The sequence below is a fragment of the Pristiophorus japonicus genome, chromosome 13 (genome assembly GCF_044704955.1).
Source record: "Pristiophorus japonicus isolate sPriJap1 chromosome 13, sPriJap1.hap1, whole genome shotgun sequence".
NCBI lineage: Eukaryota > Metazoa > Chordata > Chondrichthyes > Pristiophoridae > Pristiophorus > Pristiophorus japonicus.
Genome location: NC_091989.1, coordinates 70489844 through 70510863, shown reverse-complemented (window position 1 = coordinate 70510863; position 21020 = coordinate 70489844). Strand labels below are relative to the sequence as shown.

The following is a 21020-nucleotide window of genomic DNA, read 5'->3' as shown; positions in this document are numbered from 1 at the left end:
CCTTCCCCGCACGGACTGCAGCGGTTGAAAGGAGAAGACCCACCACCACCTTCTCAAGGGCAATTAGTGATGGACAATAAGATAGGAGCAGGAGTAGGCCATTCGGTCCCTTGAGCCTGCTCCACCATTCAATGAGATCATGGCTGATAGTCAACCCTAACTCCACTTTCCCGCCCGATCTCCATATCCCTCGATTCCCCTGGACTCCAAAAATCTATTTATCTCGGCCTTGAATATATTCAGGAGACTCAGCATCCACAGCCCTCCAAGTGAATAAATTCCTCTTCATCTCTGTCTTAAATGGCCAATCCCTTACCCCGAGACTGTGTCCCCTAGTTCGAGACACTCCAACCGGGGGAAACAACCTCTCTGCATCTACCCTGTCAATCCCCTTCACATGTTTCAATGAGATCACCTCTCATTCTTCTAAACTCGAGAGTATCGGCCTTGCCAGCGACGCCCACATCCACAGAATGAATTAAAAAAATTTTTTTTTAATAAATCAAGCGGGGGGTTCTCTATTCATTGGACCGACCTGATCAACCGCGGGGCCCTTTCTGCTCCCTTACTTTCCGACCATGCCAAAGGAAAGTTATGAAGTAGATGTTTAAAAGCACTGCAGCTGCAGTTGCTCATTGCCCAATAAAATCAAGCTACTTTGGAGCAGAAAACAGCAGACAATGAATGTTTGCTTTGTGTGGCCAGGCCCTCCCAGGAGAGCTGCCACAGCTGTTCAATGGCTTGTCTTTAAATAAGGAAAGATGGAAAGACAGTTAGAGGACGCGGGTCAGAATTAATGGAAACTCCCGGCTAATTGTAACATCAGACGGGGGTCTCGCTGCGAGATGAGGCGAGAGCAGGTCCCTTGGGTAATCAAAGCGTGGGCTAATGCTTCACAGGTCAGCTCCCCATAGTCCCAACCCTGCGCTGCGCTCCGACTCGCGCCATGCAGCACCACGGTGAGCCCCACGACCGTACACACGTTTCCATTGACGATAATTAGCTACAACGGGCAGAGCTGGTTAACAACCGAACGCATCCACACCTGCGCAACCAGACGAGCACCCATCAGAAAGCCGTGCGGCGGTGAGGAACAGTTCAGGGACAGGCTCTGCTCAGAGATGCTGGGAATCACGTAGGCTCCCTGATTCAGTACAAAGAGCCGAATTTCTGAACAGTTACGAGCTTCTGGGCAGTATAACAGTGAAAGCTCAGGATGTTGCCGTCTCGTGTCTGGAATCGGAGTTTAAGTCCAGCTCAAACCGGCGGGTCAGGAGACAGACTCTCCTTCCTCCCGACGGCTGCATGGTTCCCAAATGAAAAGCTTTGATAGCATCAATGCAATTCCTCCAGTGAACGCAAGCTTGACCATTGAGCATCAAGTTGCAGACTTACTCGGGGTGCATTTACACAAATAAATATCGTGGCGGGCTGGAGCAGTTTTGATGTGATTCCAGTGTTGTCATCATTATGATCATAGGCAGTCCCTCGGAATCGAGGAAGGCTTGCTTCCACTCTTAAAAATGAGTCCTTAGGTGGCTGAACAGTCCAATACGAGAACCACAGTCCCTGTCACAGGTGGGACAGATAGTCATTGAGGGAAGGGGTGGGTGGGACAGGTTTGCCGTATGCTCCTTCCGCTGCCTGTGCTTGATTTCTGCATGCTCTCGGTGACGAGACTCGAGGTGCTCAGCGCCCTCCCGGATGCACTTCCTCCAATAAGGGCGGTCTTTAGCCAGGGACTCCCAGGTGTCAGTGGGGATGTTGCACTTTTTCAGGGAGGCTTTGAGGGTGTCCCTGTAACGTTTCCTCTGCCCACCTTTGGCTCATTTGCCGCAGGAGTTCCGAGTAGAGCGCTTGCTTTGGGAGTCTCGTGTCTGGCATGCGAACGATGTGGCCTGCCCAGCGGAGCTGATCAAGTGTGGTCAGTGCTTCAGTGCTGGGGATGTTGGCCTGTTGGACTGACTTGGGGATTGCTTGACCATCAGAAAGGAATATTGCTCCATTCTTCTCAAGAATACCTTCCCATTGATCAACGTAAAGTTAACCACCCCCAACGCAAGAATCTTCAAATCACAAGCCATTCTGAATCAAAACTGGAATGCTGGATTTCTAGGATCAGCAGAAGTTCTCAATCCACTGAGCTGCTCAAAGCCAAGAGCTTCAGATATAACATTACATCAAATTTTACAGCGCAGAAACAGGCCATTCAGTCCAACTGGTCCATGCCGGTGTTTATGCTCCACACGCGCCTCCTCCCACCCCTCTGCATAACAACATAAGAAATAGAAGCGGGACTAGGCCATACAACCCCTCGAGCCTGCTTCGCCATTCAATAAGATCATGGCTGATCTGATCATGGACTCAGCTCCACTTCTCTCCCCGTTCCCCATAACTCTTTACTCCTTTATCGCCCAAAAATCTGTCCCTCTCCACTTTAAATATATTAAATGACCCAGCCTCCACAGTTCTCTGGGGCAGAGAATTCCATAGATTTAAAACCCTCAAAGAAATTTCTCCTCATCTCATTTTTAAATGAGCGGTCCTGTTAGATCTCTTAATTTCCAATGAAATATGAACTCCGATGGTAGTTTTAACTTTTTAATCTTGGCAGAGAGCAACAAACTGCTGGCTGTTTGCCAGTTTCTTTGTCTTACTGAGACACATGGTCAAAATGGCTGTATTTTATACCTGGATCAATTTACAGAAAAGAACTCGCCTTCTTTGACCTTATTGGCTCAATTGAAAGTCTTTTAACGTTTTATTGGCTCGCTACCCAAGGTCCGAAAATGTCAAGTTAATTGATGAGTTAATGCAACATGCCGAACTGCATGTAGCAGCCTTGACTTGGGGGTCTGTAAATTTTCACAGTCTGTCTAAATGAGCCTGTTTGAATTCTCTATCAATTCCCCCTTTGATTCTTTCACAAACTGAATCATAAAACATCAGGTATCACTGGTTAAACATTCTACAAAATAATTTCATACATGTTAATAGAGTTTCCTTCTAAAATTTGTTGATGTGTTTCGCTACATGTCCGGACTAGTAGCTTCCACACAAATTTACACCAACCCGAGTTCCATCGTGGCCACAATGGAAGTCTGGTTTTAGTAGGTTAATTAACCTTATTCCAATTTAATCCAAATCAGTATCTTAATTCAACCAGTAAACAACCTTTCCTAAAGCATAACATACTCCTGTGCCACGTACAGACGGTCTGCTGGGACCTGCAAGGTGTCTCACCTGCGGGACAGCAACTACAGCCGCCTGGTCGCAACAACATTTAATCAATATAAACAAACAATATAAAAGTAAAAGGTATTTACATGCAATTCCCTTGCTACCCTACTATTTCCCTTTGGTGCAGAGGGTCGGCTAGTAAGAAGTAGGCCTATGCCTATAATACCTACAATCAATAATACAGTAAATTTATAAATTTTCGCAAAAAGTAATTGTCCTTATTAGATTTCAGCTTTAGTTACGGGTGCTCGTTTAACATGTGAAGCGTGGATCCAGGCTTTCTTTCCTTGGACTTTAACAGCTGCCTGGGTGGTCAATAACACTTGATAAGGTCCCTCCCACTTGGCACCCAAAGGTTCTTTATGCAACTTTTTCACATACACCCAGACTCCCGGGATGATGTCGTGTCCTCCTTCGGGTGAATTACCTCAAGCTGCCGATACCTGTCGGGAAACAGAACTAATAGCATTGGTTAGGTTCTGACAGTATGATAACAAAGTGTCACTCATTAAGTGAACATCAGCTTTCCGTAAATCGATAGTTCCTGGCAGCGACATGGGTCTTCCTGTTATAATTTCAAATGGGCTTAGACCTGTAGTTCTGTTCGGGGTTGCCCTAATGCTACATAGCACTATTGGTAGTGCCTGGGGCCATGGTGTTCCTTCTTGGTGATATTTGGCAAGCCGTTGTTTCAGAGTTCAATTCATTCGCTCTACTTGTCCTGATGATTGTGGATGATAAGGACAGTGTAAATCCCACGTAATGTTCAGTAACCTACAGACCTCTTGGCAGACAGCACCTGTGAAGTGTGTTCCCTGATCTGAGTCAATGCTACTCGGAACTCCCCATTGGTGAATGTAATCCTTACACAAGACCTTTGCAGTGTGATTGGCTGTGGCTCTTTTAGTTGGGACAGCTTCTACCCATCTAGAGAATCTGTCGACCATGACAAGAATGTTAGTGTATCCTTGGCATGAAGGAAGAGATATATAATCGACCTGCAGATACTGGAATGGTCCGACAGGGGCAGGGGGCCTCAGTTGGGGCATTACCGTGATGGGTCCAGAATTATTTTTCTGGCAGACCACACAGCGGTCTGTTACCAGCTGGGCATGTTTTTTAAATCCCCGACCCCACCAGCTTTTCTGGAACCGTGCCGTCATCTGTTGTGAGGCCAAGTGTCCCCACGAGTGGATCTGTTGGGCTAAAAAAGGCATAAGCGCTTGTGGCGCGACTGGCTTGTCGGTAACTCTTTGTCTCCAGACACCATCTTCGCATAGCTTAATTCCTGCCTCAATCCATGTCCATTTTTCCTCTCGGGAGCACTCGCCTTGCATTGTTTGAAGGTCTCGTGTCAGAGTCCTGAGTGCTTTCAATCTGCACATCTGTGTTGGTTCTTCTGGAGGAACGCCCTGTGAGGCGGCATCTTTAGCTGCCTGGTCGGCTAGGGCATTTCCCTGTGCTTCTGTGGTATTTTCCTTGGTATGGGCCTTACACTTCAGGATGGACACTTCCTGAGGTAATTGTATGGCCTCCAGTAAGTCTCGGACTTCTTTTCCATTTCGGATAGGTGTACCAGCAGCAGTGAGGAATCCTCTTTTCCGCCATAACATACCAAAGTCGCGAGCGACTCCAAAAGCATAACGCGAATCTGTGTAAACATTAGCTGTCTGTCCTTCTGCTATTCGACATGCTTCTGACAGGGCCCGTAACTCAGCCTGTTGTGCTGACATTCCTGAGGGTAAACATCCTTTTGCCACTACCTCATATAAGGTTGTAACTGCCCATCCTACTTTTCTGGTACCATTGTCAACAAAGGAGGAACCATCTGTAAACAGGATGAGGTCTGGGTTGTGCAGAGGCTCCTCTGCTGCCAAGGCTGCTTCTTCTGTTTCTTTTAAAATCTCCACGCAGTCATGCTCTTCACATTCTCCCCCCTCTTGCTCCCTCGATTCTGACATCGGGAGCATAGTTGCGGGATTAACTGGGCTGGCCCGGACGATATGGAGATTAGGAGCTTCCAAAACTACTGTCCAGCGGGTCCATCTTGCTGCCGTCACCTGAGACATTCTATTCATAGGCAGCAAAGCATGTACGGTGTGGGGACACTTGACAATCAGGACTAAACCCGCAGTGGTCATTACCGCTCGACATGTAGCTTCCATGGCCCTTAGGCAACTTCTCCATCCGAGGGCTACCGCATCCAGTTTTGCCAAATAATAGCCAATAGGTCTTTGCCGATCCCCATGTTCTTGTGTCAGTATAGCTGTCATATATCCTTCTTTCTCATGAACAAACAGGGTAAATGGCTTACAAACTATCGGGGATTCCCAGAGCCGGTGCTGAACACAAAACCTTTTTCAAACTCAGGAAGGCCTCTTGCTGTTCTTCAGTGAGGGTGATGGCTTCTTTAGAGGCACGTTTCCCCTTTAAAATATCATTCAGTGGCTGAGCAAGCTGTGTGAAGGAGTCAATCCAATTTCTGTTAAAGTTACACAATCCCAAAAGAGACCTTAGTTCCTGAATAGTGGTGGGTTTTTTAGCAGCCCGAATGGCTGCAGTTCTATCCTGGGTAAGTTCTCTCTTTCCTTGTGAAATCTTTTGTCCCAGGTATACAACCTCTTCTTGGGATATTTGTGCTTTGTCGATGCTGGCTTTATGTCCTTTCAGCCGAAGGTGATCCAGCAAAGCTCGTAAATCTTGTTCGTGCTGTTCTTCCATGTTTGAAGCTAGCAGGATATCATCCACAGTCATCCAATATGTAGACGACAGGGGAGGTAATTCTTGCAAATGGCTTTGTAAAGCCATGTGGAATACCGTAGGGCTGTTGTGGAAACCCTGCGGTAACCGGGTCCAAGTATACTGTTGTCCTTGGACAGTGAAAGCAAACCACTGTCGAACCTCCGGTGCCGGAGGCACTGACCAAAATCCGTTGGCCATATCTATAACCGAGAAATATTTATGTTCCGGTTTGAGGGCATTAAAAATGGTTGAGGGATCTGCGACCAAAGGAGCTTTTTGATCAATACACTGGTTAGCTTTCCTATAATCGACAGTCAAACACCAAGTCTCATTAGATTTCTGTACCGGCCACACGGGGCTATTGGAGGAGCTATGCGTTTTAATAAGCACCCCTTGTTTCTCCAATTGCTGAATAACCGGTAAGATTCCCGCGATGGCAGTTGGACTGATGGGATACTGTTTAGTGCATGGAGGCTTGGTCCCTGTAAATGACGCAGGCTCCATCTGGAGTAGGCCACAATCGTTCTTATCTTTAGCCCATATCGGGTGTTCCTTCAATTCTTCTTTCTTCAAAGTTCTAATTGACCATGTCACCCGACCATCCTCGAAATGCAACGATGAATCTACTTGGATTAGAACGTCCATTCCAAAAAGGGGTTGATCTACTGGGCCTATCCAGACCGACGTGGTTAGTTCATGTGGACCCAGCCCTATAAGTATCGGTGTTGTCCTTTTAATTTCCATTTTATGGCCCCCAACTCCATAGGCTGTACGTGCCCTACCATCCAACGGCAAAAAGTCTCCATATTGTAGGGGTAAGCATGTTAATTCCACCCCTATGTCTAAAAGACAGTCCACATCCTTATCGTCCACCCTCACAGTTATATATAGCCCATCTCCCCTTTGTTGTATTAGTGCGAGGAGGGGGGCCAGGGTGGGCTCTAATCGTTTTTTGCTATCCCAAGTAACTCCTTCTGTTGTTGTATTGTCAGTCGCTTAAATGCTTCTATGAGGTCGTTATCTTGTGACAAGCCTGGTTTGTTGGCTGAATTGTATCCCTGGCTGCGTCCTCTTCCCCAGCCACGACCTTGCTGTTTTGCCCTGCACGTCTTGGCCCAATGACCTTCTTTCCCACAATAATGACATTTTCCGGGTAATTTTCCTAATAACTGTTTATCAGAATCCTGGGATTTCCATCCCATAGCCTGTATAGGACTTTAGCTCCCATATCCCGATCTAATTGGTTACATCAATCCACCAATGCTGCAAAGGCAGTTTCTCTATCTTCCCAGTCCGGTAACACTACCTTAAGCATTTTGGACAGTTCTGGCTTTAGACCTGCCACGAAAGCTGCTTTCAGGGGTCCAAACATTTGTTCATCCATTTCCTCATCCGTATTATTCATACCCGAATGTTCTAGCCACGTGCATCTAAACTGCTCGTCATACTCCAGGACCTCCTCTGTTCCTTTCTGTTGGCAGGCTGCAATTTTTCCCCAGTCTGTCTTAGCTGGACTGAAGGCTTGCAGCCAGTGTTTAATCGCCTCCCATCCTGCGTCTAATTCTTGCTCATTCTGCCCCAAAGCTTCATCTACCTTGTCGTGCAATTTTCTTCCCTGTGTTTTTGGCACCATTATGGTCAAAATTTGCACTCCGTCCCAGGGATGAAGTTGATATATATTTCTTAAGCGGTCCAATTGGTCCCACGTTTTTACTCCCCCTTTCTTTGGATTGGGCAATTCCTTGGACCATTTATCAATTTTCTCTGGGTCTGCCGGAGCATGAACTAAGTATTCTCCATACACACTTCTCTTTGTTTTTTTGGTTCCGCCCTCATCCGCAGTCTCTTCTGATTTGACTACAACTCGTCTTTTTTTAAACAGGGCAAAGCACACCCCTAATTCTTCATCATCCTCCGACACTGTATTGTCGGAGGATTCAGAAACCGTATTTATTCCTCGGTCGTGTCTTCGGGTTTGCGCTTTTAATTTATCCAAACATGGGTACCCTGGGAATTGATCAATACATTTTCCTTTTCCTATTACTGTCTCTTGACCTAATGATTTTTTCCATTCTTTAATTTCACCTTTAAGATCTTTAACTTCCGCTTCCAGCTTTTCAAGTTCAAGCTTTTTCTGTCGCAGCTGTGCACAAACAGCTTGCAATTGGTCCTTTGAGGTTAAAGTAACAGTGACCTCAGTCTTTATTAAGACATTCCAGAGTGAGTAACAGGCCTTAGGGGCCGGCTTATATACAGTGCTCCCAAGGGATGCTGGGATCCCTTGGGACTGCAGGGGATGCGCTCCCTGGTGGCAGAACATGGGAGTGCATGCTGTACAGATACACAACAAAAACTGTGACAGGACTTGTCTGCTTTTTACTCTATTCCCCCTTGCAATAAAAGCCAAAATTCCATTCACCTTCCTGATTACTTGCTGTACCTGCATACTCATTTTGTGTGTTTCATGCATAAGGACCCCCAGGTCCCGCTGTACTGCAGCTTTTTGCCCACTCACTTAGCCTGTCTATATCCCTTTGCAGATTTTGTGTGTCCTCCTCACAATTTACACAGACACAACCGTGCCCCCTTCCAATCAGGCATCATCACAGGCGGTCCCTCGAAACGAGGATGACTTGCTTCCACGCCAAAAAAGGATAAGTTCACAGGTGTTCCAATGAAGCACCTAAAATTCCAGGTCCTGAACTACATCCTGAAGGGTGGAAGATGCCTGTGCGTGGATTTTTTTAACGTGGGGTGGCCGTTGTACACCAGCCACCACACGGGCTTGACAGAGCTAGGTCTTGGTCCAGTGGTGAAGATTATCCAAGACGACTGGAGACCTACTCTGTTGCACAGACCTAGTGTGCACACATATCGCAGTGTGGTCTGGGCCCCTGGCCCCAACTCACACCTCTCCTGAGCCTCGATCACGTCCCTCGACAGTCTCTCGCCGCTCCTGCTGTATCTGCCCACGCTCCAATCACCGACCTAGATCTTGATGACGTCACTCTTTGCTGCTCCCTGGAGTAACATGCTCCCACGCTTTCCTAAGTGTAAAACCACTGATTAACCGCGAGGTCATTAATAACCGTGTAGTAAAGGGGCCTTTGGGGTCTACAGGGCTGTAGTGATACCTGCCGGCCTGTATGGCTCAGAGACGTGGATCATATACAGCACACACCTCAAATCGCTGGGAAATACCACCAACGATGTCTCTGCAAGATCCTGCAAATCCCCTGAGAGGACAGACCCTCCCTCCTCCCCCCCTCCCAATCAGTACACACCTGGTGTCAAACCTTGATCACAAACGGCTAAAGACATGGTTATTTAAGATCTAATTGCCAAAAAGGCTGAGCGTAGAGGGGGTGGTCATGATATTCAGGTTCCATCTTTTAAAGGGTCAATCATGTGCAAGATCTTTCCCAGCTCAGTTGGCTAGTTACCCAGGTTATGTAGAGCAGAAGAAACAAGTCAAAGTTGAATGTGCATGTTTTGTTCCAGAACCATTTTGTATTAGAATTAGCAAAAGTAGAAATTGAACCAAGATGTATTAATATATTAAACATTCTACATTTGCACTCACTTTGTATGAGTTTCTATCACGTTAATCAAAACTGCCCAAGTAAACTTGCCACACTGTTATTACAGCTTACCCTCAGTACAGGCAACTCTAGCACCATCATGGGCAGGAGAGTGTAATTACAGTGTGACAAGTTTCCATTATAAATGCGAACACAGGAATTTTTGATGGAAATATTAAAACAGGAGCAGAATGCTTGACTTTAAAATGGGGTCCGAATTCCAACTGCGTGCCCCAGCCCAATTATCCCCTCGCCGCCTCACCTGAGGACGACACTTAATCTTGAATCCTCGCGAGCAATGCCACAGGAGATCAACTAGTGCTTTGTGAGATCAGTTTCACTTTTAAACAACAAAGCTTTAAAGCGAGTTTACAGGAAGCTTGGTTTTTGTGGTATTCCTAATAATTATTGTTTCCACTACATCTAACAAATAGAAAGAAAGAACTTTATATAGCTCCTTTCACCATTTCGGGACGTCCCAAAGTGCTTTACAGCAAATGAAATCCTTTTGAAGTGTAGTCAGTGTTGTAATGCAGAAAACACAGCAGCCAATTTGTGCACAGCAAGCTCCCACAAACAACAATGGGATAAATGAGATCATCTTTTTTAGTGATGTTGGCTGAAGGATAAATATTGGCCAGGACACCGGGGATAACTCCCCTGCTCTTCTTCAAAATAGTACCATGGGATCTTTTACATCCAGCTGAGGGGGAAGGCGAGACCCCGGTTTAACGTCTCATCCGAAATACGGCACCTCCAACAGTGCAGCATTCCCTCAGCACGGCATTGGAGTGTCAGCCTCAATTATGTGCTCAAGTACAAAGTTCAAGATTTCGTACAATTAAATACAGAGAAATGTTATCTTAAACAAGACTGGTTGTGAAAAATCATCCTTTTAAGTGGGATAAAGATATAGCAGTCTATAATCAGCCCAGATTATGATTTTAAACACGTGGCAATAACATAAGTATTCAACGAACTGTCAGGGCAGCAGATACCTCAATGCTACTTATCTGTTTTCACAGGCTGCATCGCCCCTCGATCATTATCTATGCAGTTCGAGACTTGCACAAGAACCATAGGGGCGGACTTGCCAGATTTCCTAAACCTGATGTGGGAGAAATTCTTCGCCTCCACTTTGCAATCCTCCTCCCCTGAACAATACCGCCAGAAAAACACATCAACTCACCATTTATCTCACTGCCGTTAGCGACTTCTTGCTGTGCACAAGTTGGCTGCTGCATCACCCTGTACAACAGTCACTGTACCGCTAAGTCATTCCATGCACGGGGAGGTCTTTTGGGATATTTTAGTGATGGGCAAAAGGGTCTTGGTATCAATGTAATTCAATCTCCTTTGAAACCCAGCCCTCAACAGCTTATTTTTGATCAAACTTGATTTTGCGGCATTATGGATGCAAACCATCCCAAGTTAATGAAAAAATATACACCTAGTCACAGAGCTGACAGATTGAATTAGTGCTACGATCAATCTAAATCTGGTACATTTAGAGATTTAGGTGAAAGGTCAGCAGTCACAGACCCAGTCAAGGGACGGTCAACATGGCAAGCGGAAAGTTCCAAACCTCCCTGGGCTCAACGGCACCACGCTCTTGTCTCGGAGTCAAAAGGTCGTAGGTTCAAGTCCCACTCCTGGGGCTGAGGGAGTGCTGCACTGTCAGAGGTGCCTACTTTCAGATGAGACGTTAAACCGGTGCCCTGTCTGTCCACTCAAGTGGCCGTAAAAGAATCCACGGCATCTAATTAAAAACAAGGGCATACAAAGTGGCCAAAACTAGTGGGAGGACAGAAGACTGGTTAGCTTTTAAAAGCCAGCAAAGAATGACTAAAAAAATGATTAGAAAAGGGAAGATAGACTATGAAAGTAAACTAGCGCAAAATATAAAAACAGATAGCAAGAGTTTCTATACGTATATAAAAAGGAAAAGGGTGGCTAAAGTAAAGGTTGGTCCCTTAGAGGAAGAGACCGGGGAGTTCGTAATGGGGAACATGGAGATGGCAGAAACTCTGAACAAATATTTTGTATCGGTCTTTACGGTAACAATATTCCGACAGTGGATAGTCAAGGGGTTATGGGGGGGGGGGGGGGGGTGGTGGGAGAAACTTAACACAATCACAATCACGAAGGAGGTGGTACTCAGTAAGATAATGGGATTAAAGGCAGATAAATCCTCTGGACCTGATGGCTTGCATCCTAGGGTCTCAAGAGAAGTAGCGGCAGGGATAGTGGATGCATTGGTTGTAATTTACCAAAATTCCCTGGATTCTGGGGAGGTCCCAGCAGATTGGAAAACTGCAAATGTAACGCCCCTATTTAAAAAACGAGGCAGACAAAAAGCAGGAAACTACAGACCAGTTAGCCTAACATCTGTGGTTGGGAAAATGTTGGAGTCCATTATTAAAGAAGCAGTAGCAGGGCATTTGGAAAAGCAAAATTCGGTCAGTCAGCATGGATTTATGAAGTGGAAGTCAGGTTTGACAAATTTGCTGGAGCTCTTTGAGGATGTAACGAACAGGGTGGATAAAGGGGAACCAGTGGATGTGGTGTATTTGGACTTCCAGAAGGCATTTGACAAGGTGCCACATAAGAGGTTACTGCACAAGATAAAAGTTGGGGGTAATATATTAGCATGGATAGAGGATTGGCTAACTAACAGAGAAGAGAGAATCGGGATAAATGGTTCATTCTCTGGTTGGCAACCAGTAACTAGTGGGGTGCTGCAGGGGTCAGTGCTGGGACCCCAACTATTTACAATCTATAGTAACGACTTGGAGGAAGGGACTGAGTGTAACGTAGCCAAGTTTGCTGACGATACATAGATGGGAGGAAAAGCAATGTATGAGGAGGACACAAAAAAATCTGCAAAAGGACACAGACAGACTAAGTGAGTGGACAAAAATTTGGCAGATGGGGTATAATGTTGGAAAGTGTGAGGTCATGCAGTTTGGCAGAAAAAAATCAAAGAGCAAGTTATTATTTAAATGGAGAAAGATTGCAAAGTGCCGCAGTACAGCGGGACTTGGGGGTACTTGTGCATGAAACACAAAAAGATAGTATGCAGGTACAGCAAGTGATTAGGGAGGCCAATGGTATCTTGGCCTTTATTGCAAAGGGGATGGAGTACAAAAGCAGGGAAGTCTTGCTACAGCTATACAGGGTATTGGTGAGGCCACACCTGGAATACTGCGTGCAGTTTTGGTTTCCATATTTACGAAAGAATATACTTACTTTGGAGGCAGTTCAGAGAAGGTTAACTAGGTTGATTCCAGCGATGAGGGGGTTGACTTATGAGGAAAGGTTGAGTAGGTTGGGCCTCTACTCTCATTGGAATTCAGAAGAATGAGATGTGATCTTATCGAAACGTATAAGATTATGAGGGGGCTTGACAAGGTGGATGCAGAGAGGATGTTTCCACTGATGGGAGAGGGCACGATCTTAGAATAAGGGACTGCCCATTTAAAACAGAGATGAGGAGAAATTTCTACTCTCAGAGAGTTGTAAATCTGTGGAATTCGCTGCCTCAGAGAGCTGTGGAAGCTGGGACATTGAATAAATTTAAGACAGAAATAGACAGTTTCTTAAACAATAAGTGGATAAGGGGTTATGGAGAGCGGGCAGGGAAGTGGAGCCAAGTCCATGATCAGATCAGCCATGATCTTATTGAATGGCGGAGCAGGCTCGAGGGGTCGTATGGCCTACTCCTGTTCCTAGTTCTTATGTTCTTATCATTGGACAAAGAGCAGGGGGGTTGTCCCAGCATCCCAGCCAATATCTATCCCTTAACCAACACCCAAGATTATCTGGTCATTTATTGAATTGCAGTTTGTGCGAGTTTACTGTGCAAATTGGCGGCCGCGTTTCCTACATTACATGGCTACACTTCAAAATTTCTTAATTTGTTGTAAAGCACTTTAGTACATCCAGAGGTTATGAAAGGCCCTATATAAATGCAAGTCCTTTATTTCTTATATTTTTTTCCTCCAATACCAACAGATTACACACTACAAGAGCCATACATCCTTGCAAAAGAAAAAGGCTTGCATTTACATAGCGCCTTTCACAACCACCGGACGTCTCAAAGCACTTTACAGCCACGAATTTTTTGAAGTGTAGTCACTGTTGTAATGTAGGAAATGCGGCAGCCAATTTGCGCACAGCAAGCTCCCACAATCAGCAATGAGATAATGACCAGATAATCTGTTTTAGTGATGTTGATTGAGGGATATATATTGGCCAGGACACCGGGGATAACTCCCCTGCTCTTCTTCGAAATAGTGCCATGGGATCTTTTACATCCAGCTGAGAGAGCAGATGGGACCTCGGTTTTAAATGTTTCACCCAAGAGACGACATCTCCGACAGTGCAGCACTCCCTCAGCACTGCACTGGAGTGTCAGCCTAGATTTTTGTGCTCAAGTCTCTGGAGTGGGACTTGAACCCACAACCTTCTGACTCGGAGGCGAGGGTGCTGTCCACTGAGCCACAGCTGACACTGTAGGAATTAATGTCTCACCATAGTCCCAGCACTTGCACAGCGCACAGTGACATTATCCCCTAATTTCCAACCCCGTGCTAAATAAAATGGCAATTTTAGATTTGAACAGTGCTGCGCAATCAATCTAACGCTCGACAAATACTGGCAGTAATCTCCGCACTATGTGCCTCGCTTTCTCGCCCCTTCTCATTCCCCCCACCCAAGCTAAGCATCACAGACCGAGATCCAGAGCTACTCTTTTCAACCTTCCAACATCCAAGACAAAATAGCAGTTGGCTGTAATTGGGCAGCAAAATCTGTATGGAAACAATCAGAAAAATTTGGCACCAGCAGACCAACAGAAACACTCGCATGAAAATCAAGCATTGTCAAGTGGAGTCATTTTCTGCATTAGAAAGCCAACTAAATCTTTGAACAGGCTCGATGTTCGCGAGGCTCAGCCTCACTTGTACTCAAGACTGCGTCCTGTGATTGAGATTATTTGCGAAGTTAAGCAGATTCGAGCTCCTTCACCCAGTCTTGCATTCAAGATAAAAATAAACAGTTATGCAAAGTAACGCAAACTCTGCAAACCACCATGGAGAACACATGGGGGGGGGCAACAACTCTACAGTCATGGCAACCGGCGGCTGCATCTCAACATTCATTGCTTTTGATGGATTCCACATTGAACAGTACTCAGGGCACTTACCTCAGTTATGCAAGGACCCTCTTTAGATTCCCTCATGTGCATTAGACAACAAGACATCCGTCAAGCTGTCTAGCAGAGAGGGAGATTTGGCCAAACACATTCAAATGAGATGGTGTTCGCCTCAGCAATGTTATGCATTTTTTAAATTGCATGACTTTTTTTTCCCCACAATCAAAGAACATTCATTTTACTATCAGCAGGAATGAAGACATGCCATGCATTCAGTGTTAAAAGGCCAAGACGCTGAAGGACAAGATAGTTCAAGGCTATGTCAAGGCTCAACAAGCACGCTTGGATTCTACCACATGTAACTGAAGCTGAGGGGGTGCCTTACAACAACAACAACAACATCAGTAATTGATTCAGGGGCAGAGGATTCCAATGAAAAAGTTCATCCCCGATTCACTAGCGAGACAGTAGATCAAGTCACAGCACTACAAGAGGAGCTTGAGAAGTTTGGTTACAAAATTGGTGCGATAGAAAGCATCAACAAAAAAATAAATTTTTATATTAATTCTCGGGATGTAGCTGGTAAGGCCAGCATTAATTCTCTAGTTGACCTGATTTGATACAACTGAGTGGCTTGCTAGTCTACTTCAGAGTTAAGAATCAACCACGTTGGTGTGGGACTGAAGTCACAGATAGGCCAGACCGGGTAAGGGCGGCAGGTTTCCTTCCCTAACAGATACTTGAGCGTGGATTTTCACAATAATCCAATAAACTTTATGGTCACTTTAAAAAAAAAAACAATAAGGGTGGAAATTCGGTCGTGCCTCATTTGGGGCGGTAATCCAAGCGGAGCGGTAATTTTAGCGTCTTGAAAACATTTGCGCCCTCCGCCCAGAAATTCGTCTGAATCGGGCGAGGAACTGACAGGGGCGCTAAATCAGCCCTTGCACACCAGAGCTGGGGGGGGGTGGGGGTCTCGATAACAAAAGTTTGGTCGGTAAATTTGGCTGGCCCATTGCGCATGCACGGAACTCTGAGTCAGATCCCGTGAAAAGCCAAGTCTTAAAGGTGCGGCACAGTAATGCACCCATTAAAGTTTTCAAAATCACTTGTTTTCAGGCTGCACTGTTAGATCTGTCTGTCGCTGCAAACTGGGAGGCTCACGCACCGCGCTGTGTGTAAACGTTGCACTGACTGTGACCTCCGAGGGAAGCACTTCCTCATCCCTTTAAGTAGCTACCAGTTAACGACTCTTGAATCCTGGACCGACTGTTTTTCCAGAATTTGTTTTTGGCAGGTGCTCAATGAGACGCATGCACCGAATTTTCCAACCGGGGAGCAAGCGTGGGCATTGCACCAGGAATACATCAGGATCGCGCTACTGGTTTGTGCCCCCCGGTGAGCCTCTAATGAATTTTCGGTCGAGATGCTAAAAGCTGCACTCCCGGTCGGTAACCTCATACGCTCCCATTAACACCCCCCTCTGGCCGCTAACAGACATTAAGACAACCGAAAATACAGCCATAGATTTTTAGTTCCAAATTTGTTTTAACTGAATTCAAATTCTCATTGGGATTTGAACTGGCATGCTCTGGATTATTAGTCCTGGCCTCTAGATTACTAATCCAGCAACGTAACGACTAGACTACCCTACTCCTTCCATGTTCTGTACATTTAAACATGACAAGATCTTACTTGCAGAAAGTTACAGCCGACCTGGCGTTGCTTGCAAGAGACAATTAGCACAGCTAGCACGCATCTGTCTGAACACAAGTCAAGCCAAATAAATCTTTAGCAGTTAGCATGCCAATGACAACTCCCAATAGCACACAATTTCACTGGCACAAGGAACAGATTGAAGGAATATGGGCACTTCAGCGCAAAGTGAATGAATTCTGTATTTGGGAAACCTGCCAACAGTAAAGATGCTTTGACCCTCGTTAAAAACCCTGGTATCATTGAGAATGTGGACCCAGGAGTTGCAAGTTGGGGCCGAGCAAACCTTTATCCTTTTAAGGACATCGCCTTTCAAATGGAAATGGCATCATCCCTATTCCTCTTCCAGACTTTGAGTTTGTGTGCGTGTGCATTGAGGTTGAGCTCATTCTCAAACATAGCTTATCTGCCACCTTACTCCCCAGCCTATATCCTCCCGCAGATTAGAAATCCTTCATAACTACCACCGCCTCCCCGCAATTTGGTAGCATTGGCAAATTTCAATATTATTCCCTCAATTCCTAAATATGGGTAATTTCTGTACATAATAAATCAAATTGTCTTCAACACAGTGCTGTGTGGAACATCATTCTTTCCAGTCCGAGAAACTTCCTTTCACTTACCCCGTCCGTTTGTTTTCGGAATTCGAACCACCTCTGTCCAACTGGCCGCAATCCCTGTCGTTCAACGTACTGTTATCTTTGACGCTGGTCTCCTGTGTGGAGTGGCTACAAATTTCAGATCTGTACTAAATATTCTCTCGGGTTCAGCATCACCAGACTCTCTGCTAAATGGACCATGCGTCCCTTACAATCAGGAGCTTACCGTTGCTGCCCAATGTCTAGGTCTACAACATTGTAGCTCATGGGGGGCCGTGACAATGAAAACCCCTTGTTCCCTGAAGCGGATACTGTAACCTTGTATATGCAGTCCCATGTCCTTCTCCAATCTTCCGAAAGCCAGACTTAATACTTTAACAAGACCAAATCTAAATATAAAAATGGGCTGGATTCTTTAACAAACCAGGTGAGCAGAGTAACATTTCTAATGCATCTCTTCTTGCTTTAACTTGCATGAGAACATAAGAAATAGGAACAGGAGTAGGCCATACGGCCCCTCGAGCCTGCTCTGCCATTCACCAAGATCATGGCTGATCTGATCATGGACTCAGCTCCACTTCCCTGCCTGCTCTCCATAACACCTTATCCCCTCATCGTTTAAGAAACTGTCTATTTCTGTCTTAAATTTATTCAATGTCCCAGTTTTCACAACTCTGAGGCAGCAAATTCCACAGATTTACAACCCTGAGAAAATAAATTTCTCTTCATCTCCATCTTAAATGGGCGGCCCCTTATTCGAAGATCATGCCCTCTATAGTTCTAGTCTCCCTCATTAGTGGAAACATCATCTCTGCATCCACCTTGTCAAGCCCGCTCATAATCTTATACATTTCAATAAGATCACCCACCTCTCATTCTTCTGAATTCCAATGAGTAGAGGCCCAACCTACTCAACCTTTCCTCATAAGTCAACACCCTCATCCCCAGAATCAACCTAGTGAACCTTCTCTGAACTGCCTCCAAAGCAAGTATATCCTTTCGTAAATATGGAAACCAAAACTGCACGCAGTATTCCAGGTGTGGCCTCACCAATACCCTGTATAGCTGTAGCAAGACTTCCATGCTTTTGTACTCCATCCCCTTTGCAATAAAGGCCAAGATACCATTGGCTTTCCTAATCACTTCCTGTACCTGCATACTATCCTTTTGTGTTTCATGCACAAGTACTCCCAGGTCCTGCTATACTGCAGCACTTTGTAATCACTTAATTCAGAAAAACTCCATGTAACAAAGAAAATAATAAATATGCAACGCTGCTCCAGTTAGCAGGTTTACATATAAAACTTTACTGACCAGTAATTCCTCTGAACTAGCTTGGCACTACCAGAAGGGGAACGCACTCACTCTTGCCATCTTCTCCCCTCACCAGATCTTCTAAAACTGACAGCCGTTCTAGACCGTATTTTCTTTTGTCCTCGTTTCCGAGCTGGACGGGAAGCCACTGGGACTGATCTCGGACTCCCTCCAGCTCTGTGTCTCTGCGTACTGCCCAGCTCAGCTTCACCGAGTCAGTTACTCCAGTCTGAGCTGAAGACTCCCAGAAGCTAACTCCTGGGGAGCTCAAATGGATGGAGGAATCCAACACTTAAAACATAGAAACATAGAAAATAGGTGGAGTAGGCCATTCGGCCCTTCGAGCCTGCACCACCATTCAATAAAATCATGACTGATCATTCATCTCAGTACCCCTTTCCTGCTTTCTTTCCATACCCCTTGATCCCTTTAGACGTAAGGGTCATATCTAACTCCCTCTTGAATATATCTAACGAACTCTCTCCGGAGGGAATCCCACAGGTTAGCAACTCTCTGAATGAAGAAGTTTCTCCTCATCTCGGTCCTAAATGGCTTACTCCTTATCTTAGACTGTGACCTCTTGTTCTGGACTTCCCCAACATCAGGAACATTCTTCCTGCATCTAAGCTGTCCAGTCCCGTCAGAATTTTATATGTTTCTATGAGATCCCCTCTCATTCTTCTAAATGCCAGTGAATACAGGCCCAGTCGATCCAGTCTCTCCTCATATGTCAGTCCTGCCATCCCAGGGATCAGTCTGGTGAACCTTCGATGCACTCCCTCAATAGCAAGAACGTCCTTCCTTAGATTAGGAGACCAAAACTGAACACAATACTCCAGGTGAGGCCTCACCAAGGTCCCGTAAAACTGCAGTAAGATCTCCCTGCTCCTATACTCAAATCCCCTAGTTATGAAGGCCAACATACCATTTGCCTTCTTCACCGCCTGCTGTACCTGCATGCCAACTTTCAATGACTGATGTACCAAGGCACCCAGGTCTCGTTGCACCTCCCCTTTTCCTAATCTGTCGCCATTCAGATAATATTCTGCCTTTGTGTTTTTGCCCCCAAAGTTGATAACCTCACATTTATCCACATTATAGTGCATCTGCCATGCATTTGCCCACTCACCTAATCTGTCCAAGTCACCCTGCAGCCTCTTAGCGTTCTCCTCACAGCTCACACTGCCACCCAGCTTAGTGTCATCTGCAAACTTGGAGATATTACATTCAAAAGTATGGATTAAACTGGTATGGTAGTGTTGTGATTACACAACTGGACTAGAAATCCAGGAAACGAGAAATCAAATCCTACCAAGGTAGTTTGAGAATTTGAATTCAGTTTAAAAAAAGAAATCTGGGAGTAATTGTTTAATAAAAAAGCTGGCGCCAGTAAAACTGACCGTGAAGCTGTCATACCATCATAAAAATCGAACTGGCTCACTCATGTCCTTTAGGGAAGGAAACCTGCCGTCCTTACCCAGTCTGGCCTATATGTGATTCCAGTCCCACACCAAGAGTGATCGACTCTTAACTGCCCTCGGAAGTGTCCTAGCCAGTCTCTCCATTTGTATCGAACCAGAGATGGACAATAAATCAAAGATTTGCCAGCGAGCCACATCCCCAGAACTAATGTTAAAAAATAGTTACAACATTAGCACCTTCCTGCAAATCGAACTCACGACTCCAAGACAAAGACCCGCTTGTCAGAAACCTTTGAACAAGGTCGGGTTTTGTGAAATACTGGTAACATTTTATCTCACTTATCTCAGATGTTGTGAACTCCACAACGGCTATTTTGCCAAAAACACTCCTTTTCAGCAACTGACTTGTTGGTCTGTGCGGCAAGCGCATCACGCAGACTGCTGCAAGGTACGTTGCATCCACTTGATTTGTGAGGCACTAGGGAAAACGCTGGCGATTCCAGGAATTGAACAACTGCATCTGCATCCAAAAGGGCTTCTTCGGTAAAGTTAGGATCACACACACACACACCAGTCAGCTTTTGCCCTTTGTTCCCTGACGTATATTAGTCACGCTATTAAAGCTAATTACTGAAACACTTTTACAACAACATTTTAAGTAAATCAAGCCTTTGTAGGGACCCGGACAACTTAACAGCCAAAAATCCCTGGGTGGGCTTCAATCCAAGGCCAAATTTTACAGCTCATAAAAGGGCAACTATCTAACTCACAAGAACTGTACATAATGTGCCAGTGTCCCTCTCAAGTGTTACAAATGGAATTAATGCATAAAGTATCCATGAGTAACTGATCTACATTAGTTACCAGTTCTATCAGCATATTATTCACAATTTGCTGGCAAGCTATTTCACACCAGTAAAAACCTAACGTGCTAATACGCCTACTAAACTAGCACATGCTGCACTGCAACTATTAAAAGGCACTGGGGGGAAAATTGCGGTCGGAGGCTTCCTTTGGATGAACGCCTCCGACCGGAATTTATTTAACGAAAATACCTGGTGGTCCCGGAAGAACGTAGGATTGCAGTCGGAGGCCTAGTTTTGCAGTCCAGCGTACGGGAACATGTCTTCCAGATATGTATTCATAACCTGGGATCACGTGGGCCTGGACATTGATAATAATGGGAGCTCCGTTTGATAGTAATGGGAGCTCGCACAATGAGAAAAAAAAAACAAGAAACACAACACAATAA

The 21020-nt window shown here is 45.4% G+C and overlaps 1 protein-coding gene across 4 annotated transcripts in view; it reads right to left on the bottom strand.

Annotated features, from left to right (window-relative positions):
- The window catches only part of rassf8b (Ras association domain family member 8b), a 114762-nt gene that overhangs the window by 45010 nt on the left and 48732 nt on the right, over nt 1-21020 (bottom strand). Inside the window, exon 1 of one of the 4 annotated variants that reach the window (XM_070897628.1) lies at nt 14770-14854. The exons of the other annotated variants lie outside the window; for them this stretch is intronic. The gene's annotated coding sequence lies outside the window, so the exon portion shown is untranslated. Of the gene's footprint in view, nt 1-14769; nt 14855-21020 lie in introns of those variants that run through there. 4 annotated transcript variants of the gene reach the window in all.